We start from the raw sequence: 17419 nt of genomic DNA, 5'->3' as shown, positions 1-17419 counted from the left end.
CCCTCCACCTGATCTGAACACAGTGCCTGGCCACTCGTCGGCGCAATGGCACCCTGCCCCTCCACGACATCGCCTCGCTCTGCCCATCTGCCGGTGAGTGTGTGCTTCCACTGGTCGACGCCTCGCCTCATTGCCCGGCGACCGCTTTGGTTTTTTTTCCTTGCGAGGCTGCGACGCTAGTACTTTTTTGTGGATGCTGATTTTGCTCTTGTGGTTCATCTCTGGTTTTTTTTGTGGATGCTAATTGTGCACCATCGAGAGGGATATATTGGACACTATTGATCTCAATACCATCCTTGATGATTTTGCATCAAGAAACGTCCGAAGAACTATCTTTTTATGAGAAGCAATGGATATTATGGAGTTCTATTCTTCCTTAAGGTAATCATATTAGTTTTAGTCTACATTGTTCTTCGATAATTATCAAACATGTTAAATTAAAAATATATCACTGGATTTGTTTTCACTTGGCAAGAAAAATTAGCGCTTATATATTATAAGATTTATATATAGTTTAGAGGGGCCGGCGCGATGAATTCACCAGAGGGCCCTTAAAATCTTAGGACCGGCACTAACCACAATAATTATGCATTATCATGATCCGCAGATCTCACATTGACTATAGAACAATCTTTTCATGTGCAATTATTTTGTTTGCATAATTAAATACTTAATCAATATTCTACATCATGTAGAAGGTGATGCAAAATTAAAATTAAGGTATAAATATATTGGGTATAAACACAAGGTAATGGCAATAAGCATATATTGAAATCATGCCGATTACATATGCTCCATTGCTGTTAGGTTCTACCTTCAAAAATTTTAATTAAATCTTTGGAACAACACAAGGTGATGCGATCTATAAGTTCTTTTTTAAGAATTTATTTGCCCAAAAACCGTGCTTTTAGGCAACAAGTCACTTGCTCATCACTAAGAGGTCTACATATTATGATGATTACCTTCAACGTGTGTATCCAAAATTTCATACAATGAAAAATTTGTATAAACATGACTATCAAGTCATTCATTCCCACATGAATATAAATAATGCATTTTGCCTATTGACATATACCTTAATTTTGGTTGAAAGAATCATCTTGCCTTCACATGGTGATTACTCCCCAAGTGACCATATAATATTTCTAGTGTAACACATATCAGTGGAGCTTTAGGTAATTATTGCAATTATGCAAACTATACCTATAGCAACGAGTTTCTCATCCACTACTTCAAAGTTTACACCATGCTGGTGATTATCTTTTGATGTGTTAACTCACTAGTACATGATGATCGAGTCACACTTGATAATAGCAGCGATTTCATCACCTATCAAAGATGAGATTCACAATACTTGTAATTCAAGTCACATTTTGAATGTACAAGATTCTACATAGAATAATTCAAGACTCATCTTGAATTCAAAATTTAGGCATCAAATTTTGCTTAAATAAATAGCAAAAAAGGCACAACATATTTTTGTGACTATATTTTGTCACATACAGAGATTATGTTTTGGCAATGATCATCAGATCATCTATTCTCACAAGAGTGGAGTCAAGAACATATGCAGTGACTTTTGTCACCTATCAATTATAAAATAGTCCCTTCTAATCAAGTATCAAGTCGATTAAATAAATTTCGCACAACAATATATTCATGCTATATAATTTACTCCTTGAGTAAATTCATTAAAATACATGATCTACTCATGTAGGACATGACTAATGTTTCCAACATTGAATTTTCTGAATTCGCATTGGATGGGATTTACTCTCCAATATGGGCACTTGATATCAACGATACCATTGGGAGATTCACGGCACCAATGCTACCATAGTTCTACCCTAATCAAAGTATCAAATCCATTATTGGCATTACCACACATACACCTTTGCGTGTTACTACATTTCCTCCATTCAGATTTTACAAGTCTGAGTATCCAAAGGAGCAAGATCCATTATTGGCAAGGAATTTACAACACAATGGATCTCATACATAAAATGTCACTTTCCTTAAAAGAGACCATAATGACAAATCTCACATTTGCATAATGTGTGGTTGTACATTTCATGTACACATTATTTTTCCAAATCAAATATTTGGTTCATAATACCTCCACTTCTTTGGAGGCAAGCGAATTCTTGGGGGTCAATTTGAAACTCACTTCAATAAATGATACCTACAAAGGTCTCCATATAATCCCTAGAATTATCATTAGTTCAATATTATACTACTACGTGTAGTATATTATCCATCATTAATATCATGTACTTCATACATGGTATTTATTCGGGATCAAATCGAAAAGAAAAGGAATTTCATTAAGTGGACCACCACTACCACAAATATGGGAGATATATTCTCTACTTATGGGTATTCCATTATTAATCATAGATGCACTCATGTATTCTACAAATACCCATATATATTTTCATAACATCCATTTGTATGGTTCCATATCGAAACCTATTACTAAGAGTAATGATAAACTATTAGCACTCAAGATTGATACACTGGACATGGAAACTAAATATTGATAAAATTCCTAATATGGGATGTATTACATGAACATACATTAATCCCAAATGACATGTTGCGTATAACATAATTTTTCAATCTTGGTCATTCAAACTTATGAATGATAAGAAAAACTATTCTGTTGGTCATAGCATACATTCTCAAAATCCTTAGATTTTGTGCACCACATGTGTCACAAGAGAATTAATTTTAAAGCACTCTTACCTTAAAATTCTATATAATGAGCCATTAAATTTCTTGAACACATTCAAGATAAGTTGGCCATATTCAGCCATTTACGGACTATCTAGAGTGCTCATGCTTGCATTTGCAAATAGTCCCACATGTGTTTCTTACTGATCATAAGGCATCACAATTTTACCAAATTTATTGCTCTAATTTTTTAACTTAGAGTAAATTTTTCTGGAAATAGGATCAAATCCATTCATATGGAATTATTTGGTTTTGGGAACTAAATCACTAAGTCTCTCTATTCATACCAATTATGGCTTAATTGAATCTCTTATCAAGATAACTCATTTGTATGACCATCCAAATAGAATTCAATTTATCAACATCAAGTTGGTAATATGTGGACTTACACACCGCATAATCTAAATTCATAAAACTGCAATCATACGGCTCCCTCCGTTGCAATTAGTACGTGAAAACTTGGCCACGGCCAAATATTTCCCATCTGCATGTTGGATATGTTTTGCACATACCGATATCACCACCTCAACATACATCATGGGCATTAGGAACCCACATAAGGTATTATTCTCCGTCATTCATATAATACCTTAGGTCTCTTTTGGGGATTTATACACAGCCCGTATATTGATCACACTTTGAGGATAATTCCAAGCATTAGGAGGAGATTAATACCACACATAGAATGCCAGGAATCCAAAATGAATGTTACACGCATTCAATCCTCACATCCACGTACATACCAAAGAATATCTGAACCATAGTTCAGAATATCTTTTATTTGTAACACATTATAAATAGCCTACTAAATAGATTTGCTTATCAAAAGTGTCATCTTATCCAATCCCTACAATTTATGTGCCAGAAAGAGTGATATCTAACATAATCACTCAACTCCCAAATTAAAATAAGAAGGGGAGAAGTATGGTCAGTAGGGATATAGCTTATTAAAAGTATCCACGGAAATATGGGGAGACATCCTCCAAAATAGTAAATGTAAATCAACATCATACAAGTTGTTAGACACTTTATGGATATTCAAATCCAAAGCCTATGAATGTTCAACATTCAAAAGTCCAGTACATGTGCACATAAATTTAGGCACTGGATCATTGGAATACCATAACTCTATCATCGTGGGAAATGAGATAAGAGTTCTAAAGGGTTAATATTTCACATGTTGTATTGGTTCCATTGAATCAATTATACAAAGACTACAAATTATCGACATATGCTCCTCAAAATTGCTATACACCTTAAACTGGATCCAGATCAAAAGTTCTAAGCAGAGTGTATTAACACTCAAATTGGGTCAAAGCATAGGTGGCAATTATGGAGAATTTCTCTTGTTCACTAGTGAGAGGTATTTTCCACAGTAATATCATTTTCTCACAAATGCATTCTTTATGAAAGCAAGGTGGTGAGACAATGAGAGATTGTAGCAATGGTTTCACGCAGAGACCAAGCAACATACTCTCATGGTATATGTGAAAATTATATTCCCAGATTTAATCATTGGCAGATCAAATAATTGTGATAGATTTGGATATACAAGTCCTCGACGGACCTCACATTCTAAATCTAAATAGAAATCATAACATATATTGTGTATAACTCAAGTCACTACATGGCTTGAAACAGTCAAGTTGATTGTGGTACAACTAACTTAGAGAATATCTTCCATAGAAGGATTACTCCAATCACTATGATTGCATGTGTGTTTATAAACAAATCTGACTTGGATTTTCCATCATTTCAACACACAAACAAACAAGCAATCATTTTAGTATGGAATTTGAGATGAAAATTGGGGTAAAAACAAACTATGCTTAAGTTTACAACTTATGCATATATATCAGTTTATCAATATTCAATTAATATTGAATACCAATATTCAAATAATATTGGACAATCATATCCATCAACATTTATGGTCATTCAGTCCCGAAAGATGGATCAATATCCATTTAAACCCTGAGATGATAAACTTAGTGCCAATAAAGTGCTTGTGTATTATACAAAATGCAACGGGCCTAATACTGCATTTGTAGATACCTTGCTATAGCTCAAATTAGTGCAACTCCAACAAACACCATACTGGTGGGAGTCGGAGAGGATATCCACAGATATCTAAATGGCAACAAAAGGTCTTGATTTATTTCGAGGCATGACAGTCATCAAAATAGACTCTAATGGTAACTTTTATATATCATTCTGAACCATCACTTAAACATATTTGACTTCACATAATGATAAATAGTGATTCCATTGAATCATTAACATTATCTATAAATGATATAATACAACTTGTATTACTTGATGAAACTAGGTTACATATAAGCAATATCATTAATATATTGTCCAAAATGTTTTATCCTCATTTTTACAAATCGAGGGAATAAACATCTTACAAAATATACTCACTAATATACTTATCCCACCACTACGTCATCGAATGGTGTTCATGGTAAGTGATGAGTGACAACTTAAATTTTGCAAGGCTCAGGGGGAGACGCCCTAATCTATCGTCATATTGTACTCGTTTTCCAATATGAGTTTTTCCTCATAAAGGTTTCTAATAAAAGGTTTTAATGAGGCAATATCAATACAAAAATATATTTCATATCACCTATTTTCCCCACGGAGTTTTTTAAGGTGGTATTCAAGACATATTATATGCCATATGTTCTGTTTTCTCTACAAGGGTTTTTAAGGGGGTATAAAAGACATACAATTCCTTCTCATATTTTCCCATTGGATTTTGGGGAACATTATTTGAATATGATTCTCAGATCATAATATTATTGATCTCCAAACTTATGAGTTTATATTTTCAAGGTTTTTCTCTGAGTTTGCAATGAAACAATAATCTAAATATGCTATATCATTTTCTCCTTTTCTTTTTCCACTGGATTTTGAAGGAGTTTTAATGGAATATGGACGTACAAATCGGTTTCTCCTCAATATTTTTCCCATAGGGTTTTTTAAGGAGTTTTTCCCATATGATAATCAGAGATGATTGAACAAGGATTACATGAAGCTTACAAGGAGCTAATTGATCAAGGAGGAGTGTTGTGAAACACATTATTAGTGATCAATTAATATTATAGATAATTATAGAGGACCTTTCCTGGAAGGGTGTGGACCTTTCATGAAGGGGCCAACTCCCAAGGGACATGATGCCCTTTAGGCACGTCATTTCCCCTTTATAAATATGTAACCAATCCATTCATTCAATCAATAAAAAGAATCCTCAGATTCATTATTTCAGTCTCTCTTTCTACTCTTAACACAACCGATGTCACGTTATAGTACTGCATGCTACGAGTGGAATGCAATATTTTTTTCTATAATTATTCTAGTTCTGTAGGAACTGGGTGCTTGACCATCCATATTATGACAAGTTGTAGCTACGGAAAGAATGTCCTAATGAAGCGAAAGGCAAACAATTAGTATATATATTCACCGATGGATGAATGAAGATATCTCCATCACCGTCGTTTTCAGAGTACGCCCTATGTCCCCTTCGTCTTTACCTGCGCACTCTCCTTTCGTTAAAAAAACAAACAAACAAAATATGATCTACAGAGCACGTAGTTACTCCCTGTCCCAAATTACTATTCGTTTTGACTTTTCTAGGTACAAAACTTTTAATATAGATATATATCTATATACGTAACAAAAGCTATGTATTTAGAAAAATCAAAACGAATAGTAATTTAGGATTTAGGGAGTAATTATTAATCTGCCCTATTGGAGAATTGGATTGTCTTCCAATTGTGGGGCACTTCCTCACCATGTCCAATTTCTCAAGTCCCCTTCGATAACCTTATAGGATTTCGATCTGTGCCTGCACGAGGATCCGCGACATTCTCACCCCTTGTGCAAAAAACTGCAAATTGGGCCACTGGCAAGCTGCCGAGAGGCGGCACGTTCAGCACATGACACTGAGAGTGGCATGGCCATTACTGTTCCATTCTTTCGTTTAGAGCATCGTTATCATTAAGCAGATCACCCCCAAGCACCGGCCCATGTCCAGTGAGAAATACAAGCGCAAGGCGATCCTGTTTGTGGGCCGCAATGGTTCATTCGTGTCGCGCAAAGGCCCGTGCGCTGCGTGCTTCACAGAGTATGTAGGCAGCAAGCAGCATAGACATGTCGAGACCCGATGAACGCCGGTGCTCGTAGTCTTCTTGTTTGGCTCTTTCAACCCATTTGTTTATAAACACGCATGTAATCCCCTCAAATGATGAATAAAATTTCCGGCCTTTATCTAAAAAGGGGGGCAGTACCCGGTGAAATGTTTCGTACATGGTTGAGTGAGTCGCGTCACACTGAAGACTTTCCAAGCACGAATGACCTCGACGACGGCTTGGTAGAGCCCTTTATTCTGGTGACATGCACTCTTGCACAAAACAACATCAACTTGTGCTAAGCTCCAGGCACAAATTAAAAATCTCTGCAGATTTCGTGGCAGCTCCTCTAAGAGCTCTTACTGGGCAGCAGGACGTCACGGATCAGATCGTCCAGGTTGGTCAGCGCCCTGCCGCCGGGCTGCGTCGCCCGGACGGCGGCGTCCTTCCACTCCCCCGCCCTCCGCCTCATCTCCCTCCCCTTCTCTCCGGCCATCGCCTTCCTGATCCTGGCCTCCAGCGCCTCCCGCCGCACGTCGCCGGCGACCTCCATCCCCACGCCCCACTCGGCGCACGCGTACCGGCAGTTGGTCTGCTGCTCCGCGAAGAAGGGCCAGCACAGCACCGACACCCCCGCGCAGAGGCTCTCCATCGTCGAGTTCCACCCGGCGTGCGTCAGGAACACCCCCACCGCCTCCTGCTCGCACCAGCTCGCTAGGAGGCATGGTGGCCTCCACGAACTCCGGCGGCAGCACGGCGGTCTCGCCCTTCACGAGGTCGGGGCGGATGATCCACAGGAAGTCGTAGCCTCTGCCCGGCAGGCCCCACGCGAACTCCACCAGCTCCTCGTTGGACATGGTGGTGATGCACCCGTAGTTCACGTACACCACCGACCTCGTCGGCCAGCCGTCCAGCCACCGGACTGATAGAAATAATCTTGATTCATATGTGTATCAGCATGTTTAAATTTCATTTTGCATGTAGTAGTGTCAATTTGTGTAGGTCACATACTAGTAGGAGATGTGTATGTGAGATACATATACACGCTAGGTCGGTTTAGCTCATAACAAGGTGCCAACGTGCCGTGCGACGCAGACGTCACCGTGCGAAGTGGTGTTGCACATAGAAGCATTGGAGCTGGAGGCAAAGACCTACGAATAAGTCAGATTGGCCAAGGCTAACGTTGTGTGAAGCAGCGGTAAGGAGAGGTCAAAGCTGTTAGCATGTGCATGGATCGTGGAGTCTGGTTTGCATGGTCATTAGTGAGAGTATTTAGTCTTCCTAACTTGCAGGGGATGAGTCCATGCTGCCATGAGTCAAGCTGTAAAATGTGTAGCTTGACATGCATGGCAGTAACTGCCGGCTAGTAGAAGAAGTGCTACTTAATATTTAATTCCATGTATTCAGTCATTTGTTTTGTGCTATGAAAGTAAGAAAGAGTCTTCGTGTCTGTCTATCAAAAGAAGCAAGTGTGCGTGTGTGTCACAGCCGAGAGAGAGCGAGTAATTCCCCATCCGAGAGGAGATTAAGTATTCATGATAAACACTTGTACCTGTGAGGGAGCGATTCTAACAGTGAGGTAACAGTGAGGTCCTCCTTCCAGAGGCTGGCGCGGATAGTGCTGAGATCGGCGGCGGCGGCGGCCAGCCGCTCGAGGAGGAGGCTGAGGGGCCCGATGGTGTAGACCGGCGGCGGGAGGGTGGCGCGCATGGCGTCGAGCGCCGCCGTCTCGAGCTCGTGGAAGGTGTTGAGGATGACGGCGTCCGTGCGCGCCACCTCGCGCATCATGAAGTCCAGCAGGACGTCGCCGCGCCGCATCGTGTAGATGAAGGTCGGGAAGTCCCGGAGCCGCATGTGCTTGCTCATCCCGCGCGCCCACCCCACCGGCGTGTCCAGGCACCCGTTCCTCAGCTGCTCTTCATCTGTGGATGCTCGAAATCACACGCCGATCACAAGTAATCCTATGCAAGTAGAATAACATGCAACAACTCCTTGTTGCTTCTAATAAGTTCTCTGATCACTAATAAAGATTTGTGCACACGAACCTTTGAGAGGTGCAAGGCCTTCGTCTATGAGGAACTGGAAGTGGCGGTAGCCCATGTAGCCGCATGCGCTGGCGGTCCAGAAGAGCGCGCACGGCACGCCGGCCTCCCTGGCGGCGTCCAAGCTGAAGCTCATGACGTTGTCCGCCACGACGCACGTCACGGGCGGCACCACGCTGCCGTCGGCGTTGAGCCGGTCGAGCAGCTAGCTTCTTGAGGTGCGGGGTGCAGGTCCTCATGGTGGAGTCGCAGAGCGAGGCCGGGTCCTGCGTGGCGTCGGCGTCGGACTCAGGCAGGCCGTCGGGGATGGTGGCGAAGCGGAACCCCGGGAGGCCCGCGCCGGCGGCGGGGCCGCGGGACCGGACGAGGCGGCGGCGGTGGTTGTACTCGGTGTTGACGAAGGTGACGTGGAAGTCCCTGCAGTGGAGCACATTGACTAGCTTCACCATCGGCGTGACGTGGCCCTGCGCCGGGAACGGGCCGAGACGCACACGGCGTGGGGTCGTTGCTGCTTGTCGCCGGCCGGGACGGTGTCCTTGGCCATCATCTCGATCGTCAGCCGGCCGGGACGGATCGTCGGAGAGAGTGCGATCGAGATGCTAGCTATCTTTCGGACTTTTTTTTTTTAAATTTGTTTCTGTGGAGTGATGTGGGATCCTTCCGGGTCGCAGCCCAATGCAATAATATATAGCAGCAGCGTTGAACGCCGGTGTGTATCGTGTCACTTGGCAGGATAAAGGAGACACTGATATTGGGCCCGCCAAAATAAACGGTAACATCTGTTCAGCTAGCTTTTTTTTTTTTACTTCTCTCTATTTCTACTGTTCAAATAAGCGGCTGCAGTTTATTTGAAGCTTAGCCGAACATCCCCATTATCGGTTGGTGCAGCTTTGAAAAGTTGCATTTTTTTTAAAGCTCGAAATAAGGCAGCCGCTGGTTGCTACAGCATACTCGTATCACACAAATGACAAGCTGCTACTTAATTATCCTGCCAATTATGAATTATCTGTACGTCTAAAGTCTCAACCAAGAGACTGTTTGTTTTCCTCGTAGATTATATAAGTTGAATTATTGTAAAAGATCATCATGTAGCTACTTTGGGATCATAATAAGCTGACAGCTTATTTCAAATTATTTGTGGTCCCAAAGTGATATTTTTTACCATAGTACCCATACCCCTAATTTAGCTTATATAATCTAGATGGATTATAATCTCAAACAAACCCAACCTAAATAATCAAATTAAGTATTATATCGTCGGATGGATAAATTCCTTTTTTTAAAAAAACGGATGGATAAATTCAACTCGACAAAAACCAAAGTATGGGATGCAGGTAGAGTTTGATCCTGCAAAGCTGCAAGTCTCAAAAATGACACCATGCTTTGTCCGTTTCTTCTCGATCAGCAGAAGAGTTTTCCTCGATCGATGCAGGAGCAGTTTGAAAAAAGGAAAATCTCGCAGGGGATTGACGCCAGATGTGCCTTGTTGCAGATATAAATCTTTGGATACTACTCCTAGCCTCCTACCAACCAAATTTCATTGTACATAAATGATTGATTGGTTGATTTCCCATCGTTATCCTTCTGCCACACTCCATAATCAAGGTGGACAGCGCAATCAAATATCTTAGAAAACGCCGGCATGCATACCACGCAGCCGGTGAAAATTGACAGCCTCCATGTCAGGAAGTGTTGCGAGATCCCGTCCAATCAAGTTTCTTGTATCTGGGGAATAGGAGTGAGCCTTTTCTTTTCTTTTTTTCTGGTGGGGCCAGTGTGATCAGGTCATGTGGGCTGTCTGTTTGGGTTGTTTGGGATCACACACAAAAGATGTGACAGGTTGGTAGTAGCAACGGCCCATATTCCATAGTCCAATCGAGAAGATGGGTGTCCAGGTTACATATTCCAGTAACGGCCCAATTTGAGCCGGAACCACCCACGCCCACCCACAGCCCAGCCCACGTCCTTCTTCGCGCAGCCCAACCAAGTTCGGCTTAGCCCAAATCAGCAGCGCCCAGGGCCTCCTGGTTCCTGGTTCCTCTTTTCCTCCTGCAGTCCTCCTGCTCCGTCCGACCGCCATCTTGGCATCTTCTCCGACCTTGAAAACGTCGTGCATGGCTTAATTACCTGGAGCAGTCGTTTCTTTGGATTTCTCAACCACAGCCAGCGCTCCACCAGAGGATGATGATAGGCCGGCACTCCCCGAGCCTGATGCAGCAGCGGGTTCCTCCACTGAGCGAATCACGTCTTGAAGCATCGACATAGTAGCTCCAAGACGGCCATCGTCAACCTCGGGTATTTCTTCAATAATGAAGTCCTCCAGCGGAATTGATGCTGTAGTCAAAGGTTTCGGCACTATCCCTATCTCTACAGGATTAGTTTCCTCTGCATCTCTGCACCACCAAAGTGTTACTACATGAGTTCAAGACACTTCAACATCATTCAAAAAAGAAATGAAAGCTCACCGGGTTGAGCGTGGCGGCAGTCGCACAATAGTTGGGTTGTTTCTCCTCGATCCATTGAAACGTTGTGCATGCAGCATTAGCTAGAGTACGTACATGCAAAAAAGACAAAACCATGTCATCCCCATGTGCATGCAAACTCAAAACTAAAAAAATATAAATCTTAAACCGAGCGTCCAAATCAAATTTCAATTGTGCCATTGTGTTCCTTATAACAAGAGCTTCAAAAAGGGACCACACTTGACTATGTTTGGATGATATTTTTAAAATTATTTTTTTAATACAAAATAATTAATTTTGACTACTGCGAACACACGCTTCAGCACTAGAAATAAATGATTATTGGCGTGAACAAAAGAATAAACGTGATGAACAAATAATAACATGCTGCGAACAAAAACATTGAACACTGCGAACAAATAAGTCAACATCGCCGAACAATTTATTCTGCAAAGCGAACAAATTACTCTTGGAGGAGAACAAAATCTGTATAAATAGTGAACAATACTCTTTGAAAGTGAACAAATTATTTTTAAAGGCAAACAAAATATTTACCGTGAATAAATTATCTCTTGAATACGTAAAAAATATGTACATGTGACCATGTGACCAAGTTAGTATGTAAAATGAATAAATCAGTTTGCATTACCAATTGATGCAATCATGACGTAGTACCACTACAATAATAATAAAATATACATTTATTAACTTTTGATTATATATGAAATAATGATGATGATGTAAATTATAAATATAAATTATAATCAAGGAAAATATCCATATGAGTTTTAGAAAGAAAAACCAAAACTAGTAAAAGAAAAAATAAGTAAATAGGTAGCAAAAAGGAATTCACTGTAAAAATAAGGAAAAAGATGAAACAGAAAGAAGGGAAAAAAAAGAAAAGTTAACACGAGGTAAAACCAAGCATGGAAACGGAGACAAAAAAAAAAAGAAGTGCTTCTGTTGTTATGGCAACGCATGCGCACAAGCTTCATTGGGCCAATTAATTCCGCGTCTGGTGGGCCAACGAGGTTTGATTGGGCCAAAATAAACAGCGCGACGGGGTAGCAAAGCTTCAGTCGACGCGGGGGATTCATCGTCTCCGCCAGAGACAGGGCTCTAGTCTGGTTGGGGTTGCATATCCTTTTTCGAAACAGCCATATCCTACACACACCGCAATGAATCACGCCTTAGCTTCCGAGACGTCTCAAGCACCAACCCTTGATCACACGTATTTCCTCTCCTCCATGCATACGCATCGGATCGATTATTCGACATGGAGGCATCACCGCTCCCGCTCGATCTCCTCCTCGAAATCTTTGCGCGCTCCGACCCAGCCACCGTCGCCCGCTGCGGCGCACGTGCAGGCTCCTCCGGCGTCACGCCGCCGACCCCGCCTTCCTCCGTGGCCTCCGCGCCGCCGCCTCCGACCGCTTCCTGCCTTCCTCATTGGCCTCCTGTACCACCGCACCCACAGCTCCTGGGACGGGGAGAAGAGCACCTGCCGCCGGCCGCTGTTCGCCGCGGCCAAGTCGTCGTCCGCCGGCTCGCTGCTGCCCAAGACCGTGATCGCGCGCCTGTCGGACGAGCTTGCCGGGCCGTACGATCCCGTCGCGTCGCGCGGCGGGCTGCTGGTCCTCAGGCTCGGGCGGTGCCCCCCCACCAGCCTCTGCGTGTGCAACCCCGTGGCTGGACGGAGCCACGTCCTCCCGCCCAAAGAGATCTACAACGACCTGCACTGTTGTCGCCGGCGGCCGGAATTGCAGCTCGACGAGGATCGGCAACGACGCAAGACGCGCTCTGGAACACACAACGTCGCGTTCTCTCTCACGCACGTAAATTGTGTGGATCTCAACCGAACGTGGGGGAATGGTGCTGCCAATCGTTGCAGCTTTTCTTGTTGTTTTCGTTCCCTTTTATTCTCGGTGTTTACACGGTCTAAGGACCCACGATCGCCCCGCCATGCACGCTCACGCTACATCGTGCTCGCCTAACGCACGGGAACGCTCTTCATGCACGACATGGCGGTGATCACTACTGGCCACACCGTGAACGCAGCACGGTTTGGCTTGTACACCGCTAGGACACATGCGGCTAGCTAAAAAATGGTAAGACAAACATGCGCTACAACTTAATTACATGAATGCTAATGCAAGAACGTGCACGTGATTAGCTCAACATTTCACCCCCTTAATCCCGCTGCACATCCACCACTCCCAGCTGCTGCCTCAGCTCGATGAACCTGACCTTCCCAAGTGCCTTTATCAGGATATCAGCCAACTGATTTTGCGTGCTCACATGATCAATATCAATGCTGCCATTATCAACACAATCTCTGACAAAATGATACCTTGTATCTATGTGCTTGCTACGTTCATGATGAATTGGATTTTTGCTCAGAGTTATGGCAGAGTTGTTATCAACTAGAAGACTTACTTTTGGAGCTGAACACCAAGTAGTTCACCCAAGAGACGACTGAGCCAAACACCTTGACAAGCGGCACCTGCACTTGCAATATACTCAGCCTCACATGATGAAAGGGCAACCACTCTTTGCTTCTGTGAAATCCAAGTGACCAGATTCATGCCAACAAAGAAAGCCGAGCCACTTGTGCTCTTTCTATCATCAATGTCACTTGCCAAGTCACTATCGCTGAAATCAAGTATTATGGGTTCAGAAACTCCTGACTTTGTATATTTGCAGCCATAATGCAGAGTACCTACGACATATCGAAGTATCTGTTTGACTGCTGCCCAGTGACTTGCTCTTGGCATTTCCATGTACTTGCTCACAATGCCTACTGAATATGCAAGATCTGGTCTTGTATTCACCAAGTATCTTAATCTCCCAATCACACTCCTGTACTTTGTTGCATCCATAGGTGGGGAAGTATCATTCTTGCTTAGCTTCAGTTTGTTCTCCATTGGAACCTGACAGGGATTACACCCCCCTCAAACTAGCCTGCTCAAGAATCTTCAATGCATAAGCACTCTAACATAAAGTTGTCTCCCTCTCGTTTTGCTCTACCTGAATTCCCAGGTAATAGGTGAGTAAGCCAAGATCACTCATACTGAAGCTCTTCATCATTTGCCTTTTGAAGGCATCAATACTCTCCTGACCTGGTCCTGTAATAATCAGGTCATCAACATACATTCCTACTATTAGGAAATTACCACTGTTATCAGACCTTCTATACACTGCATGCTCATGTGGGTTCTTTACAAAACCAAGTTTCAGTAGCTCCTTATCAAGTCGAGCATTCCATGCCCTGGGTGCCTGACGCAACCCATACAAAGCTTTCTTCAGTTTGAGCACCTTTCCACTCCCCTTTTCAACAACAAAACCAGGAGGCTACTGAACATAAACCTCCTCTTCCAAGTCTCCATTCAAAAATACTGATTTGACATCCATGTGATGTACCTTCCAACCACTTCTTGCAACCAGTGCTATGAGCAACCTCATAGTTTCAATACGAGCTACTGGTGCAAACACTTCATCAAAGTCCACCCCCTCACGCTAACCATAGCCCTTTGCCACTAATCTGGCCTTGTGCTTGATCACATTGCCCTCCGGATCCTTTTTTACCTTGAACACCCATTTGAGGCCTATAGCACGATGGCCTGCAGGCAACACTGCTAGCTCCCATGTTTGATTAGACGGAATCGACTCCATCTCTGATTTCATTGCTTCTCTCCAACATTCTTCCACCAAAACTTCCTCAACACTACTTGGTTCTTCTGCAGCTACAAAACACACTCCACTGTATTCAAACCCATGGACTTCTTCATTTGAATCATTAAGATCTTGCAATGTGTGGTATCTCAATTGATTTCCATCAGAATCCACTACTTCTCAAGTTGGAGGTGTAGCAAACTGAAAGTGTGGTGCAGATGGGGTCGATGGTGGTGTTGCAGGTTCTGGTGATGCTGCTGGATCTCCATTGAACGACAAATGACCAGGTGAGTTGTTAACTGGGGAAGAATGCCCTGGGAACAGTGCTGGTTGCCCAACTGAATCAGCTTGCTCATTGTCAGTTACTGTTCCCCATCCAGCAATAGAATAGAACTCCACTTCTACTCCACTGTCGGTGCCTTTCTTCTGAATGTTCTCTCCCCAGTTCCATCCACGATGCTCTTCAAACACCACATCACGTGAGACTTGTAACTTCTTAGTCACCGGATTGTAGACACGATAGCCTTTCGTGCCTGCTTCATATCCCACAAACACCATTGGTGTTGATCTGTCTGACAATTTCGTCACCCCTGGACCGTTTCTCTTTACATGAGCTACACACCCAAATCTTCTCAAGTGATTCACCTTATGTTTCCTGTTGTGCCATGCTTCATAAGGTGTCTTCCCATCAAGGCTTCTGGTGGGAGCCCGATTCAACAAATACACAGCTGTGTGCATAGCTTCACCCCAGAATTCACTCAGCATCTTCTTGCTTTTCAACATACACCTCGCCATCTCCACTATGGTTTGATTGTGGCGTTCCACCACCCCATTCTGTTGTGGTGAGTATGGTGTTGTGGTAAAGTGCTTCAAGCCATGCTCATCACAGAATTCACTGAACTGAATGGAGTCGAACTTACCACCTCTGTCAGAGCGAAAAGCTCAAAGTTTTCTCCCACTCTCTGTCTCTGCAAGTTCCTTCACATGCTTGAAACACTTGAATGCCTCATCTTTAGTCACCAGGAGTTCTATCCACATATAATGGCTATAGTCATCAACAATCAACAAAAAATAGTTCTTACCACCAGGTGTGCTAGGACAGATCTATCCACATAGATCAGTATGGACCAAATCAAGTGGTTTCTTCCCTCGATAGTTTGCTACCTTGAGGAATGCCCGTCGATGCTGCTTCCCTAGAGCACAACTCTCACAGAATTCCTCCACTCGATCAATCAGTGGCATGCCATGCACCATGTTCTTGGACCCGAGATCACGGAGTGCTCTGAAGTTTAGATGCCCATACCTCCCATGCCACACCCAAGCCTTGTCATCTTTCATTGCTACCAGGCAAACAGGAGCAGCTAACTGCATTTTCAACAGATACAAGCGATTCATGACATGAGGTGCTCTAGCCAGGAGGCACCTCTCAACATCATACACTCTGCAAAACCTTGCTTCTATCACAATCTTGCAGCCTTCCTCCTCTAGCTGACCAAGGCTAACTATGTTGCTCTTTAATATAGGTATGAAATTAACTTCAGTGAGTACCTTGTGACCTTTATTCTTTGTTTGGAGCATCACAGAGCCTAGGCCTTTGATCTGCACTAGTGAACCATCACCAAAGCGAACAGTGCCGCCCACCGACGTGTCCAACGACGCAAGCACCTCGTGGCGCCCCATCATATGATTGCTAGCACCCGTGTCGAGGACCCACGCGTCATCATCTCGATCAGCTGGGTACACCTTCTCCTGTTGAGATGCACAACCTGCTGTGGCGCGTGCACCGCAACTGCCTTGACATCGCGCCGCGCCGTCGTGACGTGCACCGCGTTCACTATGGCCAGCATGAGCGTCGGCTGTTCTTGATCGGCCTGCACATGGTGTGCTTCTTCTCGACGCTCCTTCCCGGGCCGCTTGCAGTCCTGCTTCCAGTGACCATAGATGCCACAGTTGCGGCACCTGCCCTTCCGCCTTGGCGTGCCCTCGGAGGTCATTTTGACAACAGGCTCGTTCTTCTCGCTGCGCCTGGCGTTCTTCGACTTGATCGGGGTGAACCCGCCTTGTCTCTCGCCACCACCTCCTGAGGATGACTCCAGCATGAGCCGATGGTGGTACTTTGATAGCCACTCGTCTTCTGACAACAGGAGGCGCTCCGATTTCTTGGTGATGGTGTCGACGTCGATTCGATCTTCAGCTGCCCTCAGGCGTCCTACCAGGTCTTCCACGGCGAGCGTGTTCATGTCGAGGAGCATCTCGATCAACACTGCAATCTGGGAGTAGCGCTTTGGGAGTACACGAAGTATCTTCTTCATGATGCGAGTGTCGCTGATGGTTTCCCCGAGCCCGCGCAAATTCTCAGCCAGCGTGGTGATATGCA

At 43.7% G+C, this 17419-nt stretch overlaps 1 pseudogene; it reads right to left on the bottom strand.

The window, feature by feature from the left end:
* Window positions 1-6980: 6980 nt before the first annotated feature.
* LOC117845159 (7-deoxyloganetin glucosyltransferase-like) lies at window positions 6981-9571 on the bottom strand (annotated as a pseudogene).
* Window positions 9572-17419: the final 7848 nt, after the last annotated feature.

This window comes from Setaria viridis, chromosome 1, assembly GCF_005286985.2.
Source record: "Setaria viridis chromosome 1, Setaria_viridis_v4.0, whole genome shotgun sequence".
Lineage (NCBI taxonomy): Eukaryota > Viridiplantae > Streptophyta > Magnoliopsida > Poales > Poaceae > Setaria > Setaria viridis.
Note: the sequence above shows the minus strand (reverse complement) of the source record. Positions and strands in the feature narration are given on the sequence as shown.